This window comes from Phyllostomus hastatus, unplaced genomic scaffold (genome assembly GCF_019186645.2).
Source record: "Phyllostomus hastatus isolate PE091 unplaced genomic scaffold, TTU_PhHast_1.1 phas_contig_1, whole genome shotgun sequence".
NCBI classification, from domain to species: Eukaryota; Metazoa; Chordata; class Mammalia; order Chiroptera; family Phyllostomidae; genus Phyllostomus; species Phyllostomus hastatus.
The window spans coordinates 30,205,454-30,228,651 of NW_025333498.1; the positions used below are offsets into that span (position 1 = coordinate 30,205,454).

The 23,198-nt window shown below is 40.6% G+C and overlaps 1 non-coding gene across 1 annotated transcript; it reads left to right on the forward strand.

Moving 5' to 3' along the window:
• Positions 1 to 18,946: 18,946 nt before the first annotated feature.
• On the forward strand, positions 18,947 to 19,136 carry LOC123814368. The gene has a single exon (XR_006784892.1). It is a non-coding gene; the product is annotated as a U2 spliceosomal RNA (small nuclear RNA).
• The last annotated feature ends 4,062 nt before the right edge of the window (positions 19,137 to 23,198 follow it).

Below are 23,198 nucleotides of genomic sequence, written 5' to 3' on the forward strand. Positions count from 1 at the left end.
AAAGATCTATTTTATTTTCATCCTCTACTCAGCTATATACAACATGAGTTTCATCCTTCATCTTAATGCCAATTCCCCTTGACAATGAAACACAGCTGCCACTTGCAAGTGGGCTATGTGCTTTCTTGTTTACATCCAATAGAATAGAATACACATTCTTGTCCCGACATTCTAAGCAAGAATCCTGAAATTCACCTTGGGTGGACCATCTGAGGTCCAATGTCCACTTCTAAATCAATGACGGTGAACAGGGGACTCAAACACGCTGATTAGCCCAAGTCTATCGTGTCCTGTCTCTGGGATGAGAAGTGAAGGTGATTAGTTTGCCTTGATATATGTGGCTACCCTAGGAAAGGGCATGTTCCCAAAGGAATATTTAATTAGAGAGAAGCAAACCAATAAATATTCACCACAACTGGCAAATAAGAGTTAGAGAGCGACAAAAGTCCTCCAAATTTGAACAATACAAGGGAAAAATCATCAGGGGATCTTTGGTGATTTTTACCACAATTAAAAAAAATAGGTTGGAAATCATAGATTTAATAAGAAGAAAAATAAAGGGAACAGAATAATAGATTGAAATGAAATAAGAAGGACTGGAAGGAAAAAACAGAGAGGCAAGGATAAATTAATTGTAAGAGTCTTGGCTCAATAAGAAACTAATAGGATTTTTTCCTCCTTGACCATTAATGACACCGAGGCCCAATTATAAAGCTTGTTAGAGTCATCAGGAAAATGGGAAAGAACAGAACAAGAACAACTTGTAATAAATCTCACCTAGAAAAAGGTGGAAACAAATACCAAATAAGAGATAGATGAATGCAAGTAGAGAAGTACCTGAAACCCAATTATCTAATGGCAATATTTATGTGATTCTTTTCCCTTTTAATGTATGAATACTTTAAATACTACACATGAAATAAAGAAAAAATGGTGTTTAACAATAATATTGAATTTATATAATATTTGTACTACTTTTTCATGACTGCTACCACAAATGGCCACAAACTTGGTGTCTTAAAACAGCAAAAATGTATTTTCTCACAGTTCTGGAGGCTGAAAGTCCAAAGTCAAGGAGGTGTCAGCAGAGCCCTGTTCTCTGCTCCCTCCGAAGGCTCAGAGCAAGAAGCCTTCCTTGCCTCTTCCAGCTTCTGAGGGCTCCATGTGCTTCTTGGCACATGGCTGCAGAATTCCTGATTCTGCCTCCATATTCACATGGTCTTCTCTTCTCACGGCTGCATCTTCCCCTCTTCTCTCTGTCTCAAACCCCCCCTCTGCCTTTCCCTTATAAGGACACTCATTGTTGGACTTAGGGCCCCTACCCAGATAATCTAAGATGATCTTATCCCCAACCAGGTAATGTAATTACATCTATAGATACCCTTTTTCTGAGTTAAAGTAACATTCACAAGTTCCAAATACAGTATTTGGACACGGACATATCTTTTGGAGGGCCACCACTCAGCCCCCTATGCTATTTTTTAAAGCAGAAAATAGCCTAACAAAGTTAAATAAAGATATTAAGTCTAGATCTAAATTTACTAATCAATTATATTTGTTAATGAAAGGTTTATGGTTCTATTTTTATTTTGTCCTGTTTAATACAAGTAATTTGATGTACTGTATTAAAATAATGCACATATAGTCATCTAGACATTTTATCCTTACCCTTACAGACATGCAATTAAGTTGATGAGAAATGGATGAAATGTTTACAGTTTAAGAAAATCCATTTCCACTAGTAATTTTTAAAAATGCAAAAATTGGATCTTGGGGAGGCATTACACACACATGACCCTGATAAAATACAGGGTCTGGCAGAAGTAATGCCTTCTTGAGTATGGTTGGTAGGGTAACAACATGGGTGTAATAATTTATAGTTTTAATTTGAACATTTCACCTAAAATGTCATATGGTGTGCTTGAGTGTGACATTGTTATGTTACAGAATTACATGCTTATGATTTTGTAATAAAAAGGGGGTTGTTTGTGCTGGACCCTATATATTAGGATTATAAGACCCAGAGTATAAGTCAGAGTCTAGTCAGGAAAATAGAAACCAAGTTAGGTGTTTCAAAGAGAAAACATTTAATACTGGAAACTATATTGTTGGGAGAGCCGAAAGGTCAAAAAGAGAAAGGTAGGCAACCCTGAGATCAGCAGGACAGAAAGACAGAAAGCAGCTGAGGGAACAGGAAGGAGGAGGCAACACTGTGACAGGACAGAAGTACACTTCCTACCGTGTCACTGGGAGTGCTGAGCAGGGTGCTGCCAACGAGGGGGAAAGGGCATCCAGAAATGAAGTCATTCCTAGAGCTACTGCCAGGAAACAGAAAGAAAGCAAACTATGACACCTCCCATCTTTCTTTTGAATGCCTTCGGATTCCCTGCTGGTACCTTCTATTGGCAGAACCTACCAGGAAACAGCTAGGAGTGAAGCCTGGCGAATGGGGTGCGCAGGCCCCTAGCCCCAGCCAGCATTTCAAAGCAGATTATAGCAGGGTTGGTGTGGAGCTAAGACACAACAGGTAAATAACCAGCACATCCAATGAAGTAGAAAAGCATGTATATTTCTACATTGTTGATGACCCTGTAAATTGGAACACGTAGGTAAGTAATTCTTCACACCCATTGACTAAATAATGCCGCTTTGTGGAACATGATGGAAAGAAATAATCTAAAGACAAAAAAGAAATGAAGAATTTATATAGAAATATTGGGCCCTGGTTGGTGTGGCTCAGTGGATTGACTGCTGTCCTGCAAACGAAAGGGTCACCGGTTCAATTCCCAGTCAGGGCACATGCCTGGGTTGCAGGCCAGGTGCCCAGTAGAGGGCGTGCGAGAGGTAACCACACATTGATGTTTCTCTCCCTCTCTTACTCTCGGCTTCCCCTCTCTCTAAAAATACATAAATAAAATCTTTTTTTAAAAAGCTATTGGAAGTGGCATCATGTATAACAGCAAAACCATGAAAAGAGTCCATATATTCAACAACAGGGAGATGAGTGAGCAAACCATGGCAGACTGATATAATAAAATACTCAAAAGTTTTAAAAAAAGGAATATATATTTCAAGCAAGTATGAAAATGCTCATATGAAAAAAGTTGACATGAAAAAAGTTGAACCCAGAATGTCTACTACAATAATTACAATTGTGTAAAAATGTGTGAAAGTATATGAACAAAGATCAGGAAGACATGGAGTGATGTAACTAGTTTAGAACTTAATGCTTTTTAGGCTTCTTCTATAAATTTACTTAAGTCCTGAATTAAAAAAGAGAAGTAAATGAGTAATTTCATTTTTAGATTCCAAACCAACTGAAAATTACATGTTTCATGTTAAGCTGCTTTGAAGAAAACCCAACACACACACACACACACACACACACACACAATCAAACCCCTAACCATTCCCAACATAGCACTTTTTACAACTCTGGCACTAATCACTGCTATGGCCCTAGGCCAGGGTCCGACTGGTCTAGAGATTTTATTTTACAACCTGAGAACACTGGCCGGCTCCCAGAGCCTCCGCTCTCCTGCCTTACCCTCAGCCTTTCTCCTCGCTGTACTTGATGTATTTTACTCTAGACCAGGAGCTGTTTAAAGTTAACTATAGCAATGAATAAAGATAACAGAGTGAATACAAAAAAAAAACCCAAACCCACAGCATTTTAATGACTATCTGAATCTTTATAAATACTTGTTGTTTCAATACAGTTTGTTCCTTCCCAGAGCCTGAAAAGTGCCTCATACCTCACCGCAAACAAAACTCCCTGAACCCAAAGGGCAGAAAGGCCACACCTTTGATCCACCCCTCCCCCATCCATGTTGCTTCCCTAAAACATAATGTGCCAAGTTTTTTGACTCATGAGCCTGTCTCATTAGCAGGCTCATACAGGTGCTTGTCACAGCTGCCTCAAGACTACTCGGAGTCTGAGAGTATGTGGTCACAGCAGGGAAAGCATGACAGCATAACTGCCTCCCAGAGGGGCCTGCTGGCAGATTGCCTGTGACCCCTGGCGGTGCCCTGGGTTGGCTCTCTGTGTGCTTGCTGAAGCAGTTAGAGGACTTACAGGAGCACCAGGCTTCCATCTTGGTCAGCTTTCCACTTTTTCCTTTTGTGACTAGTTGAGAATCATCTTCCAAAGGGTGCCTAGCTTCATATTCCAGTTTTACCACATACCATCAGTGTAATCTTAGGTTTCCTAACATGTAGAATGTATAAAACATAATGCCTTGGCTTCCTGATGTATAAAATGGGGAAATAACAGTAACTACTTCATAGTTTTGTTGCAAAGATCTGGGATGATGCTCTTAGAGTTTATTCGAGGATATTGTTAATTGTCTACCCAAGACCCATTCTGTCTTTCTTTGTTATTAACAGAAACACAATTTTGTTTGGTGTGGCAATGTGCCCAGCTAAAATATGCCCTCTGCAGACTCCCTTACAGCTCTGCTGATCATATAATTTTGCTCTATAAGGAGGGGCTTCCAGGAAAGTGACAGGTTCTGATAAAAAAAAAAGTACAGAGCCAGCCAGGATGTATATTTTGCCCCTTTCTCTTCTTTTTTCATTCTGCATAGAATTGGGATACCTGGAAGAGAATCAGCCATCTTGCAGTTAAGAACAAAACCACACCTGGCTGGCGTAGCTCAGTGGATTGAGCGCGGGCTGGGAACCAAAGTGTCCCAGGTTTGATTCCCAGCCAGGGTACATTCCTGGGTTGCAGGCCATAACCCCCAGCAACCGCACATTGATGTTTTTCTCTCTCTCTCCCTTCCCTCCCTAAAAATAAATAAATAAATAAAATCTTAAAAAAAAAAAAAGAACAAAACCACAAGATCAGGAAGCCAGGATGAACCTGGGTCCTCGATGACTTTCTCAAACAGCTGTGCCAGGAGTGGACTACCTACCACCACTGACTTCTTGTTGCAAGAGAACAACTAACTCCATTTGGCTACGCTGCTGTGGTCAGGGTACTGCTTTATGCAGCTGAATACAATCCTGATTTAAGCACTCAGCATACTGCCTGCCAAAATAATGCCTTATAAAGGTTACCCTTTTATTTTTCTACAAAGTATCGTAAGTCAGATGTCATTACACTGAGCATTAAGAAAGGTTCACAGTTACTGTTCTGAAATTTAGTTATGAAAAATAATGCATAAGGTTCTCCATTATCAACTAAGGCTGGTAAACATTCTCATTATTAAGAAGCACTGGCTGTAATAACATTTTTTTAAATAGAATTTGAAATTTTATTGTAAGTTTTGTTGCTGCTGCTAGGTTATATTCAACTAGCTCTGTAAGGAGATAATTTTATTGATAAATCTAGTACATTATTGAGAGAGAAGGGAATAGGACATTTAAATATTTTGACTGTTTCATTTTTTTTCCAAAATCAAATTTTATTTGGTGGACAGAAATGTTCATTTCCAAGAGATGGTTTCTTTATTTTTATTCATGAATATAATAGATTAGCTTATTGGAACTCAATAATATTTTAATCCTTTTTAAGTAAGAGTGGGGATGGAAGCCCTGGCTGGCATAGCTCAGTGGATTGAGCGCAGGCTGCGAACCAAAGTGTCGCAGGTTCGATTCAGGGTACATGCCTGGGTTGCAGGCTATGACCCCCAGCAACTGCACATTGATGTTTCTCTCTCTCTCTCTCTATCTCCCTCCCTTCCCTCTCAAAAAATAAATAAATAAAATCTTTTTTAAAAAAGCAGCAAAGGTAGAAGTCACTTCTAAAAAAAAAGAGTGGGGATGGGGAGGTAGGGAAAATAGAATGTCATTGACTTACACAAGAGTAAATCTGAAATATTTAAAAGGCTTAGGAGATTTCTCAAGATTATCCCAAGGGTGAGTATATAAAACCGTGAAGAGCTTGCCCTCACATCTGTTTCCTCAAGCTCCTATGCTTGGACTAAAACAGGGTGTATCCTCAACGCCAGAAAAGCTTCAATCTGGAAACATGACTTCACTATGGGACTGGATATCAGAAAACATATCTGGTGCCTCCACAGTCCACTAATGAAATTGTGTTCCTCTTCTCTCGGTGTTTATACTTTATTTTTCAAGGAGAGGAAAGCAACAGCATAGGTTAGATTAGACTGCAGTGATAAATAAAATCTCAGTGGCTGAGAAAAATAAAAATTTGTTTCTTATTTATTCTGCTCATTCTTCATGGGTCATCAGGGACACTCTCCTCATTAGAATAGTCATTGAACCCAAGCTGCGAGAGTGGCCCCCGTCCTGAATGTGGCCGGTCGCCATGGCAAAAGGAAAGGCCCTTGCATGGCCATTTCAAACGTGTGCTGTGTTTGCTCGCAGTCCATCAGCTGGAACTAGTCCCAAGCCCCATCCAATCAGAAGGGGGTCGTGAGGAGTAATCCTGCCACCTGCTGGGAAGGAGCACAGGGAAGAGTCGGCGGATCGCACCAGTGACTGCGTTAGACGGAGAGCATTACTGGCTGCCTGTTCTGTACATTGCTGTACGTCACATCACCTTATTCTCATAACAGTAATTCTTGTAACCGTTTTCACACTGTTGAATTTTCATACAGAAAATCTGTGATTTAGGTAGGCCAAGTAATTTGCCCACGAATTCCATCTAATATATAGATTTTATTTTAGTTTCATCTGATTCCCAAATCCATGCTTTTCCCATCATTTCCCCAAGCCTCCTAGCATAACATGCTTAGCTGCTCACAAACTCACAACCTTGGGAAGCCAGGTGGAGTAGGGGAATGGAAAGTGGAACCAAAGAGTCTGAAACCAAAGCCCACAGGACCAGAAACAAAAATGATTGATACGTGATTGTGGAAAAGGAGATACTTGGGACACCAAGTGAGTCCGACATGCAGTCCCATCAAACAGAGAGGCAGTAGTACACTATTTCCACTCCTCAAAAACCTTCAAGTGATCACTTCAGAACGTCTCCCATTTCCCAGGTTGATGCCCAACTTCTTCAAGAAGCTCTTTGCCACTATATAATGCTCACCTTTAATCCCTGATGTGTTTGAAATTTTGGGAAGTTCACTAGAAGCACTATGTATATATTTTTTATTACTGCTCTGAATATACTGATTCTGAGAGGGATTCCCATTTTGAAGTCAAGTACACACTGCAGCGTGCCAGGGAGGCTGATTCCATCTAGAAGTCTCAGGCAGAGTGCATTTGTGTGTCAGTGACCTGCTCCCACAAGGGATGTCATTTTTAACAACAACAAAAAAAGCTGACCTTTTAAGCTTTTAAAGTAGTCGACCAAAATTGAAGATGCCAATTAATGTAGCTATATTTTGATTTTTCCAAGTGCACTCTTAAAAAGTATATAAACCTGAAGAAATAGAATTCCTTCTCTTATGAACACTGTAGCTAAAACGGCTTGTGAAAACATGTCACATGTAAAAGGCTGTCTGTGTGCTTTCACAGCATCAGTTCTGGAGAGACTTGGCAGCAGCACTCACTGGCGGTAACAGACCAACCTGGGTGTGCTCAGAAGGGCCTGTGCCTCACCCCTGCCCTCTGATTAGGTCTATTTTGGCAGTACTTGTGTTTGAGTTCTGGGTTGCAGATGATTTCCCCCCTGTTTCTCAATTTCTTGAGCATTACTTTTATGATAAAAGCAATCTTTTATCTTTTAAACTTGAAGAACATTTACAATATGAGTTCAAGTATTTCACATAACACACTTCTATACTTCCATAGATTTTTTAAAAACGGAAATCACCTTGAAGATAGACTGTCAGAGACTCAAATAGTACTCTTAAAATAATCAGTAAGGCATGGAAGTCAAAACTCAATTTTAAGAGGAATGTCCTAGACTTGAGGGTCAACCCCTCCTTATAACAGCCAGAATTTAAGTCACCTGAACAAATAGAGACGAGAAGGAAAGGGTAAGCTGAACTCTGTGACCTCCCATGTTTAAAAGAAGAAACAGAAGAGGTAATGCCAATTGACCCTTTGTGTCTTAGGGGTTTTGCATCTCTGGGAAGGTTAAGATGACAGCCCATTCCAAATGCATGTTCATTTACACTAGCCGCCTTTTCTGTGGGTGACTTAAGTGCATATTTGAAACACTCCAACAAAGGGGGGGGAGACATCAAAGGACCAAGTAAGTCCACACAAGCATGAGAATTTCAGAGCCAGTTTATTTGGATTTAATCTCACTCTTATTTGCCCACCAGAATCCAAATGAGACCATAAAGCACTCGGCCCCCTAAAGACCTGCCTGCTTTCCGTAGTCAAAACGGGATAGGTCTTGACTCCCTTCTGGGAATGTTGTAGTGGGTGCTTTACCTGTGTCGGCAGAGGGGACTCAGGGAAGAGGCTGGGACAATGGTTTTACTAACATATTTTAAGAGAGTCAAATAGGTGTCAAATCCCTGCCTGAACACAATTAAGCCTGGATATTAAAACTGCACAGGAACGGGCTGAGGGCAGACTTCATACTACTTGGGTGGTTAGTTGCAACAGTCGTGACTGGAAGGCCCCGAACACCCCAACTTGGGCTGATGATGTAATGCCAGTGGAACAATTACTGTAACTTTTCAGACAGTCGGTCTAGGTCTAGATTCCTTTGTCTTAGCCTAACATTCTCTTTTTAATGACTTTTCCCCTTCTTGTCTTACACTCCTTCCTCCCTTGGTGGTATCATTTAGATGGAAAGTTGCAGATGTTTAGTTTATAAAACAGGCAAGATTAATACTCACTTTTTAAAAAATCTGGTACATGGATAAAATCCCTATAACAGCACATACAATACTCACACAAAGAACTCTGGGGCCCTTAACTTTAGTAAGAGCAAAAGAATGTTTTTAAGTGCAGAGGAAGAAATGATGGGAATATTTGCTACAGGATGCAGACATCAGTCCCCTGGTGCCATTAACTCAACAGGAATTAAATGTGACTATGAACAGGGGAGGTCATGAAGTCAACGGCACTTTTTAGAAGGCCCTGCACACTGGCTAGACAGGTTTGTCGGGTTTGCTCCAGGAGTGCCGAGATATCATGACTGGGCGCAACAGAAGAAATGATGTGAGCAGAAGACAAATGCTGCGGTTCTAATGGGCAAATCTCAGAGGAGGGCCATGGAGGGGGCAAGAAAGAAGCAGATGTTAAGTACTTCTTAATTGTGTCTCAACTTGAGGCATTACCATTAATCAGTACTGCACCTTTAAGTACTGGTTCTCTAAGGAAAAAATCAGAAAAGCGTTCTTTGTCCTTTGTTAACACAAACATAAACATTTGCACAACAGAAAGAAATATCCTTCTGTGGTTTTTCTCCTTTGCCAGTAGAGATGACTGGGTAATGTTCAGTCAGAAAAGCAATGATGACTGATGACTGGCAATGTCCTGTGTTTTATGTCACTAGGAGTAGATATTTCATATCTCCGTGGCCTGTTTCTCCATATATGCACTCAAAACTACTATTCATTGAAAGAGTTTCTTACATGATCTTTTTTTGAAATATATATTGTTCTTTCTAGGCCCCACAAATGATGAGCTAGTAACTTTTCTTTAAAGGTTGCCTTTTTCATTTTAACGTAATTTTTTCATTTAAAAATTGCAAATGCTAATTATAAAAATATAAACAATGAAGAGGAATATAAAAAATTCTTAAGTAAAATGTTCTCCCCTAACTCTTCTCCTATTCATACTCATGGTAGTTACCTATCGCTGAAGAACAAACTTAATGGCTTAAAACAATAAACATGTATTACCTCACATGGTTTCTGTGGGTCAGAAATCCAGAGTGGCTTAGTTGGGTGGTTCTTCGCTCAGTCTCCCACAGGCATCCATCATGGTGCCAGCAGGGACTGCAGCATCAGAAGGCTTGACTGGGGCGGAAGGACCCACTCCCAAGGACGCTCACTTAGACACTCACAAACGGGGCACGTCCGTACTGGTAGGCAGCCAGCCTCAGTTCTTGCCACATGGACCTCACTGTGGGACTCTTTTTCCAAGATGGAAGCTGGCTGTGCCTGGTGAATGTTTCAACAGACCGAATAAGGAGGCCAGGTGTCTTTTAAAACCTAATTTTGGAAATCTCACACACACACACACACACACACACACACACACACACACACACTAAATCCAGCCCACACCCAAGGGGAGGGAAATTGAACCCCACTTTTGAAGAGAGGAGTACTGAAATGCTATGAACATACTTGAAAACCACAACAGTGCTTCTATTCTTTAAAGGTAGCTACTATTTATTAATATATTTGTATATAACTTTCTAGGTCTTTTCATGTATATACAAATATATATGATATATATGTACTTATGTTACATGTTTTACATACATTTGTAGTTGCTTTATAAAAACTATTAGAAAATGCACATTTTTATTCATTAAATAATTAAGGACATAATTTCTCATAATATACACATTGTTCTCTTTAATTGCATTTTATTAGAACTTATAATTGGCTCATGTATTTCCCTAAAGATGTACATTGGTTGTCTACAGTCTTCTGTTACTATGACTGATATTGCAGTGGACCACCTGGTACATAAAACCTTACCTGCTTGTTTAAATATTTCTGTATAATACATTTTTTTAACTAAAACCATTTTTTTATCCTCACCCAAGGACTTTTTAAAATTGCTTTTTAAAAGGGACAAAGGGAGGGAAGAAGGGAGAAACATTGGTGTGAGAGAGAAGCTGTCAATTGCCTCCCGGATGCACCCAGACCAGGGATTGTACACGCCCAGACTAGGAATCAAACCCACGACCTAGTCATATGCCCCAAATGGGAATCAAACCCGCAACAGTTAGGCCACCAGACGATGCTCCAACCAACTGAGCCACACTGACCAGGGCTGTATGATACATTCTTATAAATGGAATTGCTGCATCAAAACATTTCTGCTTCCACTATTCTGAGAGGTCTTATCACATTGCCATTCAAAAGTGTAACAACATCCATTTAGTCATTACATTGGTTAGAGTAGGCTAAGCTGCAATAATAATGAGAGATAAAAATGGCTTAAAATAAGTTTCTCTTTTCTGTAACAGTTCAAAGCAGATTTCCCTAACAGTAGCAGTGGACCTGGGGTATGGGAGGAGTTTGCTCACACAGCTCTTATCTACACAGTCCTTCAGGGACCCAGGATTTAGCGTCTCTGCCATGTTTATGATGTTCCAATGTGACTCTGTTTGTCCCCTATCACCATTGTAAGCAATGGAGAAGGAGAAAAGAGCATGGAGGGATGAGCCTGGAAATTTTTATTGGCTAGGCCTGGAAGTAGCATTCATTACTTCCACTCACATTTCATTGATAAGAACTGCAAAGGGTGATGGGAAGCATGGAAAAGTTGTGTAACTATATGCTCATCTAGCTTTTTCTGACAGAGGTTTAAAAATATTTAAAATTGGTATGTCACTGATATCCAGAAATTTAAATGCATGTTAGTTGTAAATGACTAGAAGAGCCAAGCAGTACATACCTGCTAAATATTAACTCTGCTATACTACCATGAAAAATTAAAAATCAAAATCCCAATAATATGTTTTGTGGACTCAAAAGCAGATTTTTGTTTTGCAAATTAAGTTGTTTTTAGCTTATCCAAGAAAGCAAATTTTGAAAATGAAGATAATTAGGATGTTATACTACATATCAAAATATACTCATATATGAAGTTATAGTAATTAAAACAATAAAATGCATAGAAATAAATCAATGAGATATTATCCTAAAGACAGAAATTCTGCAAAATTCTCAAATATATTAACCATCATTTTTTTCCTGGAGACCACTCTCTCCAAACCCATCATCTTCGGGCTTCAACATGAAGCAGTTGCTCTCTAGGCTTCCTGCACTGCCTAAGATTTCCCTTTGTGGCTTTCCTTTTGTTGTTGTTGTTGTTGTTGTTGTTTTTGTTCTATACTATCTTTTTTTTTTAGTTTATTTTTAGAGAGAGGGGAAGGAGGGAGAAAAAGAGGGAGAGAAATATCAGTGTGTGGTTGACTCTCAAGTGGCCCCCACTAGGGACCTGGCCTGCAACCCAGACATGTGCCCTGACTGGGAATCGAACCAGCAACCCTTTGATTGGCAGCCCACACTCAATCCACTAAGCTACACCATCCAGGATCATATTCTATACTATCTGTTTTCTTGGTTTACTCAATCATTTTGCTGGAGCCCAACCTTTGGTGACTTCCTAAGTAAAGGGTCCTGAAAGGTAAATTTTTTGAGGCCTTGCACGACAAAGATATTTTTATTCCTCCTTCAAGCTTGAGTGACAGTTTAGCTAGGTATTAATCAATATATATTTTTTTCTCAAAACTATCTCCTGGCATTCAATGTTGCTGTTAATGGCTGGGGTGGGGGGTGTGGTAGAGGAAAATGGAGACAACTGTACTTGAATAACAATTAAAAATAAATAAATAAAACTCATATTAAAAAAAGAAAACTTCCTTTGTAGTAAAAAATTTTTTATACAAAAATATATTGTTGGATTTTATTGACAATAACAGAAGTTGAGATAAAGTATACTATTAAATAAAAGTATACTCAAATATATGAAAAAAAAGTTGAGTGTCGTTCTCCTAATATTTTATTTTATTTTATTTTATTTTATTTTATTTTATTTTATTTTATTTTATTTATTATTTTTAGAGAGAAGAGAAGGGAGGGAGAAAGAGAGGGAAAGAAACATCAATGTGTGATCAGTTGCCTCTTGCATGCCCCCTACTGGAGACCTGGCCTGCAGCCCAGGCATGTGCCCCTACCAGGAATCAAACCAGCAACCTTTCAGTTTGTAAGCCAGGGCTCAATCCACTGAGCCACACTAGCCATGGCCCCATTTCTTTATGTATCATCTGTTTTGGTTTCTTGAAACTTTTAGACTCTTGTCTTTCTACCTGGTGTTTTGGAATTATGTAAAGGTATGCCAATGGCTTGTTTGTTTGTTTTGTTTTGTCTATCTCATCTATTTTACTGAGCACTCAGTTGGGCCTTACCCTCTGAAGAATCACACCATCTAGTTGTGGAGACTTTTATTACTTCTTTGATAATTTCTTCCACTCCATTTCTTTCTGTTTATTATTTTTTTAATCTCTCTATTCTGTTAATCAGAAAATAAACTCCCTGGATTGATTTTTCTAACTTCCTCATTTTCTCTCTACCACTTTTCTATTAGTACTTTGAAAAAAAAGTTTTACCCTTGTCATGAGATAAGATATAATATTCATTGTCTGCAGGCTCAGTCTTTCTTGATCATTGTCTTTATAGCCTGGTCATCTGCTCAAGTTCATTTATTTATTTTAAATTTTTTTTTATTATTATTACTTTAATTGAATTTATTGGGGTGACACTGATTCACAAAACCATACAGATTTCAAGTGTACAACTCAACAAAACATCCGCACACTGTATCGTGTGTCTATTGCCCCAAGCAAAGTCTCCTTCCATCCCAATTCCTCTCCTTTATCCACCTCCACCTCCCCCCACCTCACTTTCCCTCTGGCTGTCACTACAGTGTGGTCTGTGTCTATATGTTACTTATATATGTTTTTTGCTTAATCCCTTCACCTTCTTTCATCTAGTACCCCAGTCCCCAAACTTAAAGAGAGAGAGAGAACTGAACTGCAGAGGCTGGACTAAGACCACTAAGCAGCAGGAGTGTTGATTCGCTGTCATGGGAACTTTGTCCCCTGAAATCTTTGCTTCTGGTACTGCCAGTGCCACTTAGATAACTCACCTTCTATTTATAGCAGATGTGTATTTACTGCTCACAGTTACCAAACTCTTACTCATATGGTTTATTGATGATTCTGACTGCCTTAGGGTAACTGTATATCACTTTCTCATTTCTGGTGTCTTTTAGCTTTTTTTGTTATAATGACAGCTTCCTTATAATTTTCACACAATGTTTCCAAAATAATTTAATCCCTAATCACTATCATTCCTGTTTGGGAAGATATGTTTCTCTAAGCCACCCAGTACATATCTCTGCTCTGTAACTTGGCTGCCCTTGAGTCAGATAACCACTCCTGACAAAATCACCTGTGGACGGGGTGGTGGGTCAGGAGACACCATGAAGCAACCCAGAGGTACTTTTCTGCCAAAAGGCTGTGGGTATGGCAAGTATTCAGAGTTACAGGTACCCCTTTACAGTGACTTTAGGTGAGGCATTCAAACCTTAGGAGCCTCAGTGGCCTTTATAGAAACTGAAAATAATTAGGTATCTTCTATCTATTCCATAGAATTGTTAGGAAAGGGAAATAAAATATTGTTATTTATAAAGCATTCCACCATGTAGAACAACTAGCACAATCCCTGGCATATAACACTGTTGATAGATCCTCCATCAACAGAGATATGACAGGATGTGTGAAGTGCCCAGTATCAAAATGGGCTATTCAGGCCCACTGCTGAGAACTATAGTGCTAAGCTCTACATCTTCTTAGTCCAGGGCACTGCCAGCACTGGGGCTGCCAGTCGGGCTTGCTGACAGTGCCTGTCAGAAGAGCCATCAGTCCTGGCTATTGCAGCTCAGTGGATTGAGTGCAAGCCTGTGAACCAGAGGGTCACTGGTTCAGGGTACATGCCTGGGTTGCAGGCCAGGTCCCCAGTAGGGGGTGTGCAAGAGGCAACCACACACTGATGTTTCTCTCCTTCTCTTTCTCTCTCCGTTCCCCTCTTTCTGAAAAAATAAATCAATAAAATCTTAAAAAAAAAAGAAGACCCATCAACACTATCATCATTCTTGACTGTGAGCAAGAAGTAGGGGAGAACTTTTGGGGGCGCTGCAGAGTTCTGGACTAGAGTCTATTCCCTCTCCTCCAGACTGGGAAGAAGAACAAAGGTTCTTCCTTCTGAAGCCCAGGTTGGGAAGCCCCACAAGTGTGTGTGTGTGCGTGCGTGTGGGCATGCATGTGTGACCATATCCACTCCTGCTCCACTGAGTCAGGGACATATGAGAGTCTCAAGTGTGAAGCTGCTAGTGCTGGAACTACCAGAGATCCTGCTGACACCCCATATGGAGAAAGGGGTGGGAGAGGGGTGATGGAGACGAGAAACAACAGATGTTTTTTTTTTAATAAAAGTTTCCCTAAGGCTAAACATTTTAATTAAAAGAACTACATTTTTTCCTTTAAAAATTCCTTTCTGTGGCAAAACCTAGCACACAGGTAGAAAAAAACATTAAATGTGACGCTGAAGCTATCAAGGCGATATCTGTGTAACTACCACTAAGGTCAATCAATAAAACACTGCCAGCATTCCAGCAGTCTCCTTCTGGTGCCTGCTCACAGTCAGCAAACCCTCCCTCCCCCAGAGGCAACCACGCCCAGACCTTTATAATAATCACATTTTCGCTCTTTATTGTTTTTAAGTTCTTCATCCAAGCATACATCCCGAAGCACTTACACTTTAGTATTGCTTGTTTGGGGACTTGATTTATATGGAATCATACAGTATGAATATACAACAATTTGTCTATTCTACTGTTAATGGACATTTGGTTTGTTTCCAGTTCAGGGCTGATACGGACACTGGCCCGCAGTGTCCGCGACATTGTGGATGAGACAGACAAATTTACACAGACTACTGAGTCCTGTGGAGGAAAAGGGATGGCACAGCCACTCTCTCAAGGGGAGAGTGCCTTGGAGCGCCTCGGCACCCTCTCAATAGGAGAGTGCGCTGACCCTTGCCTTGACAAGCTTTTATTGGCTTTCTAACAGCATACATCAAAGAAGGTTTTCATTCATTATACTTAGGTTTGCTTTAGGTAATTATTTTTTACAGATAGCAACGAAAGGGATGTTACTGATTACTTCTTACAGAAAAGCAAGGAAAAGATCCTGCTTTTGCAAATACAAGGGAACGATAAGAGTAATTGGTCTGGTTACACTTCAGTCCTTGGGAGAATTAGCACAGACTTCAGGAAGTTACTTTAAAGATATGCAGTAAGCATTTGCTTCCTCAACTCAGGGTGAGGGAGTTTTAGCAAGAGCAAGTCACAAAGCAGCCTAGGCATAATGCAGGCCTGATTTCCCACGGGAGAACCCATCTGTGGGTTTGGCATCCTGTGTGCCACCATGCGACTATGGGCTTTCCCATAGGGCTGAGCTACATTTGCCATGCCATGAGAATAGGTTCCCTATACAGGGCTATTATTAACATGCTGCTAATCACATGCTGGTGTGTGTGTGTGTACATTTCTTTAGGGTGTATACATAGGGTTGGAATTGTTGGGTAATAGAGTATGTGATTCCCCAACTTGGCTGCAAAACATTTTCCAAGTGGATTCCCAATGTACATTCCCACCAGCAGTTTAGGAGAGTTTTCATTGTTCCCCATCTAAAATGATGTCTCCATTTGGAGATCATGTATTTCTGAATGTAAAAGGTCTTTTTTAAAAAAGTGAAAAAATAATGGTAGTAGAATTGACAGGTTGGGTTTTTTTTTAAATGACTTTGCATGCCAAAATAAATATCTAGTAGTTCCAATTAGTTCCTATATTCCGCCCCCCACTGAAATTCTACTGGAGCCTCAAAATGCTATAAACTATTGTATAGATAAACTATCTATACATACCATGATATAGATCACCTCTACTTGTCTTTTTTTAACAGCAAAAGCTGCTTTAGTCTGGGTGTGGCTGAGTTGGTTGGGCATTGACCTGCAAAATGAAAGGTCACCAATTCAATTCTGATTCAGGGCACATACCTCAGCTGTGGGCCAGGTCCCTGGTTGGGGGCATGTGAGAGGCAACAAGTCGATATGTGTCTCATACATCTATGTTTCTCTCCCTCTCTTTCTTCTTCCCTTCCCTTCTCTCTAAAAATAAATAAATAAAATCTTTTAAAAAGTTAAAAAATCCTTATGTTAAAAAAAAGTGTTGCCTGATATATATAGTAACCAACCTCCAAGATGGCCTCCAACAAACCTCCTCTCTCTCAGCTGATCTGAAGGTTGTGAGTTATCGACAACCTGAACCTCCTTTCTTGGTATTCAGGCCCTTGTGGAGACTTCCCACATTGAATAGGGACTGAAATTGTGACCAATAGAAGTGTCAGTGTATGAATTCACAAGGTAGGTCATAGAAGACACTGCTGCTTCAGCACTGGTCTTTTAGATCAGTCACTCTGGGGGAAGTCAGCCGCCACACTGTGAGGATGTTCAAGCAGTCCTGTGGACAGGCTCACAGAGAAAAGAAGCAGCTTACCAACACAAACTGGCTAACCAAGGAACCCTTAGCTTCAGTCAAGACTTCAGATGATTTTGGTCCTTGAGCCTCCGGGGTTTCCTTCTAAGACTCCAGAAATCGTAAAGCTTAGACAAGCCATCCCCCCGCACCCTGTCTAAAGTCTTGGCCCAAAGACATCATGAAATGATACATGATTATTATTGTTATTTTAAGCCACCAAGGTTTGAGATGATTTGTTACAGAGCAGGAAAAAACTAAAATAATATAATATGACCACCTAGGAAGTATCCTTGCCAAAAATTTAAACCTGAATCTAATAATGCCTCTGTATTTAACTACAGCTTTAGAAGAAGTAGAAGTGACAGAGGAACATGTTAAACAAGTGTACCACAGGGATATAATTAGCAAAATGCAGAATACAGACAATTCTGCAGCAATAAATGACCCAGTTTTTTCAGCTAGTAAATTAAGGGAAAAAAGATGAAGGAAGGAACCTAAAGATTAAAAGGGATTTATGAGGTATGGTAGATTGGATTGCTAGTAACATTTGCTGCCCTCTCCTGTGGGAGAAGTATACTTCCCTTTTCCCCACTGACATCAGCTTTGGCCATGTGATTTGCTTTGACCAATGAAACATAAGCAGATATGATAGTTGCTACTTCTGAGCAGAGTTCTAAAAGTCTTTGTGTGTTTCAACCATTCTTCATTTCCATCTGCCAGGAAATAGGTGTACACCAAACAGGGACTGTTCATGCCCAGGAGTGAAGAGGTTTCGGAGCTGATTCTGTGGAAATTCACGTGAGCAGGAAATATACCTGAGTTGATGTAAGCCACTGTGATTTTCGAGTTCTCTGCTAATATAGCACAGCCTAGTGCAATCTGATTCATGCAAGAAATGTTTCAATCAACAATAACAGATAAGTCTGGTTTGTTAGGATCCCAGTGTATGAAACCATTGTAGAAATCTGCATACAGACTGGACATTTAATAATAATTAAGAATTGTCCTTTGTTTTTAGGTGTGTTGATGATATTGTAATTATGTTTAAAACAACAAAAAAAGTTCAGATATTTCAGGGGTGTAGTCTGGTGGGGAAGGAAGTCAACGTGAGGGTATGTTCATGAGTTGGTAATTGTTGAGCTGGGCCGTGAGTGCATGCCAGGTTATCACACAAGTGTTTCTACTTTTGTTTAGGCTTGAAATTTTCCATAATAAAAGTTTTTTAAGTTTTTTTTAAGCTTTAAAGAGTTTTAAAAAATCCACTGGGGTGGCTCAGTAGATTGAGTGCAGCCCTACAAACCGAAAGGTCCCGGGTTGGATTCCCATCCAGGGCGAGTGCCTGGGTTGTGAGCCAGGTCCCCAGTTGGGGGAATGCGAGAGACAACTGATCATCTCTTGCACATCGATGTTTCTCTCCCTCTCTCCTTCCCTCCCCCTCTCTCTAAAAATAAATAAATAAAATATATGTATTTTAAAGCTTAAAATAGTTTGTTGACATGAGTCCCGGAGTTGTTTCTGACTCTCAAAGGAGTATAGAAAATATGGAAGCTGGGAGAAAGGAGCTGACCAAGGAAATTTAGTGAGTACGAGTACACAGAAGTGTTTGGATCAGGCCTCAAAAAGAATGCATCAGAAATGACCACTTTCAGTGAGACTGAGAAAGATGATCAGCTCAGAACAATATCAGGGAGAGATCTAGGGTACTGGGGAGGGGTAGGGAGCTCTGGAGGTGTCAGCCTCCACATCAAGTGAGCTGTGTGGCCTAGGTGGGATCATGATCCCTTTTCTGCCTATTGGCTAAAGTCAGATGTGGTATGTTCTTACCAATTAAAGCATCTGTTGCATTTTCCATTTGTGTACTGGGCACTAAACTAATGTTTGGAATTAGGAAATGGATTGGGAGTTTACTTTATCTACTTGCTGCTTCAACCTATAATAGCTTTACTTCCAGGAATGGTGAATTCCTTTTGAGTTAATGACAGATTGTTTTCTGCTGTTCCCCTTGTCTCCTATAAAGTGCTCTATCTAATTCACTCTTACTGAGGCTCCAGAATGCATTTCTGCCATTTGCTCTGCTAGGACAGAACTTTCTCTCAAGGGAGTAGTAGACAGAGTAGCTGAGCTAGCGCCATCTTGCCAGTACCACACCCAGCAGGGTGTTGGACAAGGGGCCCACTGGGGTAGGGGCAGGCCTGGGTTCAGAGAGAGAAGAGGCTGAGCCTGAGCCAGATTCTATGTCAAAAGACTGTGTGCCAGCACACATGACCCAGAGGCATGGGCAGCTTGGAGGGGCAAGAAAACCTGTTGGTATTAGAGAGACTGCAGCAACATTGGTGGTAGCACCCACTGGCACCCCAACCCTCTACAAGAGCCAAGTAAGGAGACCCTGTTTCTCATTCCATCCTGTAAACTTAGGGTGGTTCTCTCTGGGAAATAGGGAGAAAATGGGTGTGTGAGACCAGAAACATCTCCCACTCCCACAAGATTGATGTCAAAGCTTAGTGTATTAGAAACTGGATTGCAGAGTTACAGAACTGGATGGAGACATCATTAAGATATTAAGTGAGCCCACTGCCCAGGGATTGCATCCTGGGAGGCTGGGAGCAGGTAAACAGCTTCATGCTTATGCCCCAGTGAATTGCTGTGCCTCAGTAACAATAGCATCCCTTCATTTCCCCTAACAGTGCAATAAAAACCCCAAAAAATTCTGTTCCTGTTTTTGGTGGTACACCACCCACTTCAAACTAGACAAAGCCTATCTTTGGCAATTGCCCTTCTGAATCTTCCCCTCCTCCTGCCTGCTGTCCCTCCCCTGCAGAAAAGCTGCCCTCCTGCTGCCCTCTGGGCAATTAGCTAGAACCCTGCTTATGTACCATGGAGGACACTAAAAATAAATATCTATATTTTCTTTTCATATTTTGCCTACTGTGACCTACTTTTAGTTCACTTTCAAAAACAAGGGGGTGAAGTGTGTTCTAAATAAACATGCCAATGAACTCTGTTCCACCATTCTGGCTGTGTGGCTTATAGAGCATAAACCAGAGTTGTTCTCTACAGACAGCAAAAGTTAAAAAGATCTGTGTGCATACCCTGATATTTAGGTTCCAAAATTCCACTTGCTTCACCAAAAAATCTGTTTCTTTGAGGACTGTTTCCCACTGATAACCCTGGTACTAAAGAGCCCAGGTGGGTGTTGCCTCTGATGTGTGTGTGTCACGTGTAGAACCACTGCCCACCCACCCACAAGTCTGAAGTCACCTTCTATAGCAACTAGGACATCCAGGGATTCCTTACAAAGAAAGCATGTGACCAACTGATGTTATTTTAACCACTCATTTTTAAAGTAATTTCTTTTTAAAAAATATTTTATTTATTTATTTATTTTTAGAGAGAGAAGGGAGGGAGATAGAGAGAGAAACATCAGTGTGCAGTTGCTGGGGGTCATGGCCTGCAACCCAGGCATGTACCCTGACTGGGAATCGAACCTGTGACACTTTGGTTTGCAGCCTACGCTCAATCCACTGAGCTGCGCCAGCCAGGGCCTAACCACTCATTTTTTATGAGGAATCAATGAATGTCTTCAAAAACTGGAATCCATAGGTAGGCTGTTGCCTAAAAAAATAAAATAAAATTACGATCTGAGGATTTCACCAGCCTTAGGTGATTATTGTCATCATTTAAATGCTTCAGCTTAGAGAGCAAGATATATGTGTGTGCTTTCAAAGTTAGTTTTAATATTTGCTCTAGGAGTTGTTAGTAAACTTTGAAGTGCTCTATGGGAAATACACACTCCAGGGGGTGGTTTGTGGGCACTGAAGCGTCCTAATCAGGACTTGGACTTGGAATCTGTGCCTACTACAGCTTTGTCAACTCTGTGTTTCTGCAGCTACATGAGAGGACTTTTTTTTTAACATGAGATATTAGAATACCTCTCCACTGGTGAAATGTGTGTGTTTTGAGGAATATGTACCACATAGGCACCTCACCCTTAGCAAATGGGGCATAAGCTTTGGGTGAGCCCAGAACAGTGCTCTAGGCCTGGGTCTTTGTTTAGTCCTGTGTCCCACAGGATTCTGTGACCTGATTCAATAAGAAGCATGGCTGGAAATCATGGCATCCTGCTCTCATTAACATTTCATGACAGGCCCTAGTTGTGAGCCTTGAGCTCATGGCACATTACAAAGCTGATTTACCTGTCTCATGCTTGGGCACATTGGCAGAGGCCCCACCAAGACTGACAATCATTACCATCCAACTGGTCTAAGCCTGTTAACAACCTTTGGTCCACAAATAACTACAACGAGATGCATTAAATGAAAAAAAAATTGAGGGCCAAACAGAAATAGAGAAAAAAATCTGCATACAATGACAAAGAGTCAAGGAAAGATTCATAAGGAAGTGTGGTTTTGCCTATGTAATAGTGCCATCAAAAATTAAATGGGGCTTACTATGTGTCAAGCACTACTCTAAGTGCTCACTCTCTCTCTTCATTTAACACTTGCCCCAACTGTATGAAGGGATACTATTATCATATTATTAACCCCATTTACTGATGAAGAAACTGAGGCAAAAAGTGCGACTTGTCCTCGTTTGTGCAGGTCAAGTAAGTGGGGAAGCAGTGACTTGGGTGCAGGCAGTCTGAGTCCAGAATCCGGGCTCTCGCTGTCACAGACGCCAGCATCCCCTTTAAAATGGCAGTCGGCGTGTGACCAGGAGCCACAGGAGTTCACAGAGTTAAAGAAAACTGAACTTGCTGTAAGAGCCCAGGGGAAAACTAAGGAATTCTGAGGTTTTCCTTGGCTTGAGAAAAGGCTCTTACCAACAAGAGATTTTTTCTGTCAGGCATCATTTGGGCAACAGGGCTTCTGTGATGAATTAAAAATAAAGACCTGTCACTTGGTTGATGATGTGTATAACAGTTTTCCTAGACGCAACAAAGCTGCCAAGCATTAGAAGACTTTAAAGAGAAACGCAGGCAGCAGCCAAGCTGCTTCTCTCTTTTCCATATTTGACTTCCTTCCTCTTACATTTCCCTGTATCTTCCTGTACTAGAACAATTGTTCACGTGTGTGAAGCAACAGATCTAAGTCACAGCAAAACAGCCCGTCATGAAACCGTATTTTTCTCTGTTCCTTTCATCCCTCCACTGAGGCCAGAGTGAGATGGTCTGATTACTAACACAGTTATTTGGTGACCTCTTTATCTGAGGCTACAAATGTGACTTGTATTTCCCTTTGCAGGGACCTCTCTGGGCATGGTTCTCAGAGGGGACAGAAACCACCAACCACTGGCCTACATCCTATGGCTGTCCTTTACCCATGTTCTCACTGTCATTCCTGCAGCATAATTTTACCCACACATTATATGAGCAAGTACTCAGGGTCTTTTTCCATTTCCCTGTCACTGAGGCAATATGGTACATGCCTCCGGCACTCCTCCTGTCTCAGTACCTCTGTGTGCACTCAGGATCCGGGCAAACGGCTCACTCAACAACGTCACAGAGAACTGCTGGAAACCGACCTGGAGCACGGCAGACTCACAAAGTGACTCCAGGGGCTGCCAGATCACCAAACTTTACAAGGTTCTAGGATTTGTTTTGGTTCTCATAACTTGGCAAATCACCGATTCTTTTTAGAAAATCTCCAATGTGTGCACATATTAGATTGCTTTTGTGTAAAAATATACTAATTAATTAATGTATTCATCAAACTTGAATTGAGTACTAGGAATAAGAATTGAGCCCAATGTTGGAAATTCAAGAAGATAAGACCCTGCTGATTTGTTGAAGCTGTTTTGGTTGCAGGTAGTAGAAATGCAAGTTAAACCAGCTTAAATGAAAAAGGAAATTTGACTTGTGTAACTGCAAAGTCTATAAATTTCAAGCATGGCTGGATCGTGTAAGCTCAAATTATTTCATCAAGATTCCCTTTTTTCTTTTCATTTCTGCTCATCTTTGTCTCTCTTTGGATCCTGGCCTCATTTTCTCTAACTAAAGATAGCTTTCTCCAATATGACCTGAAAATGGCTGT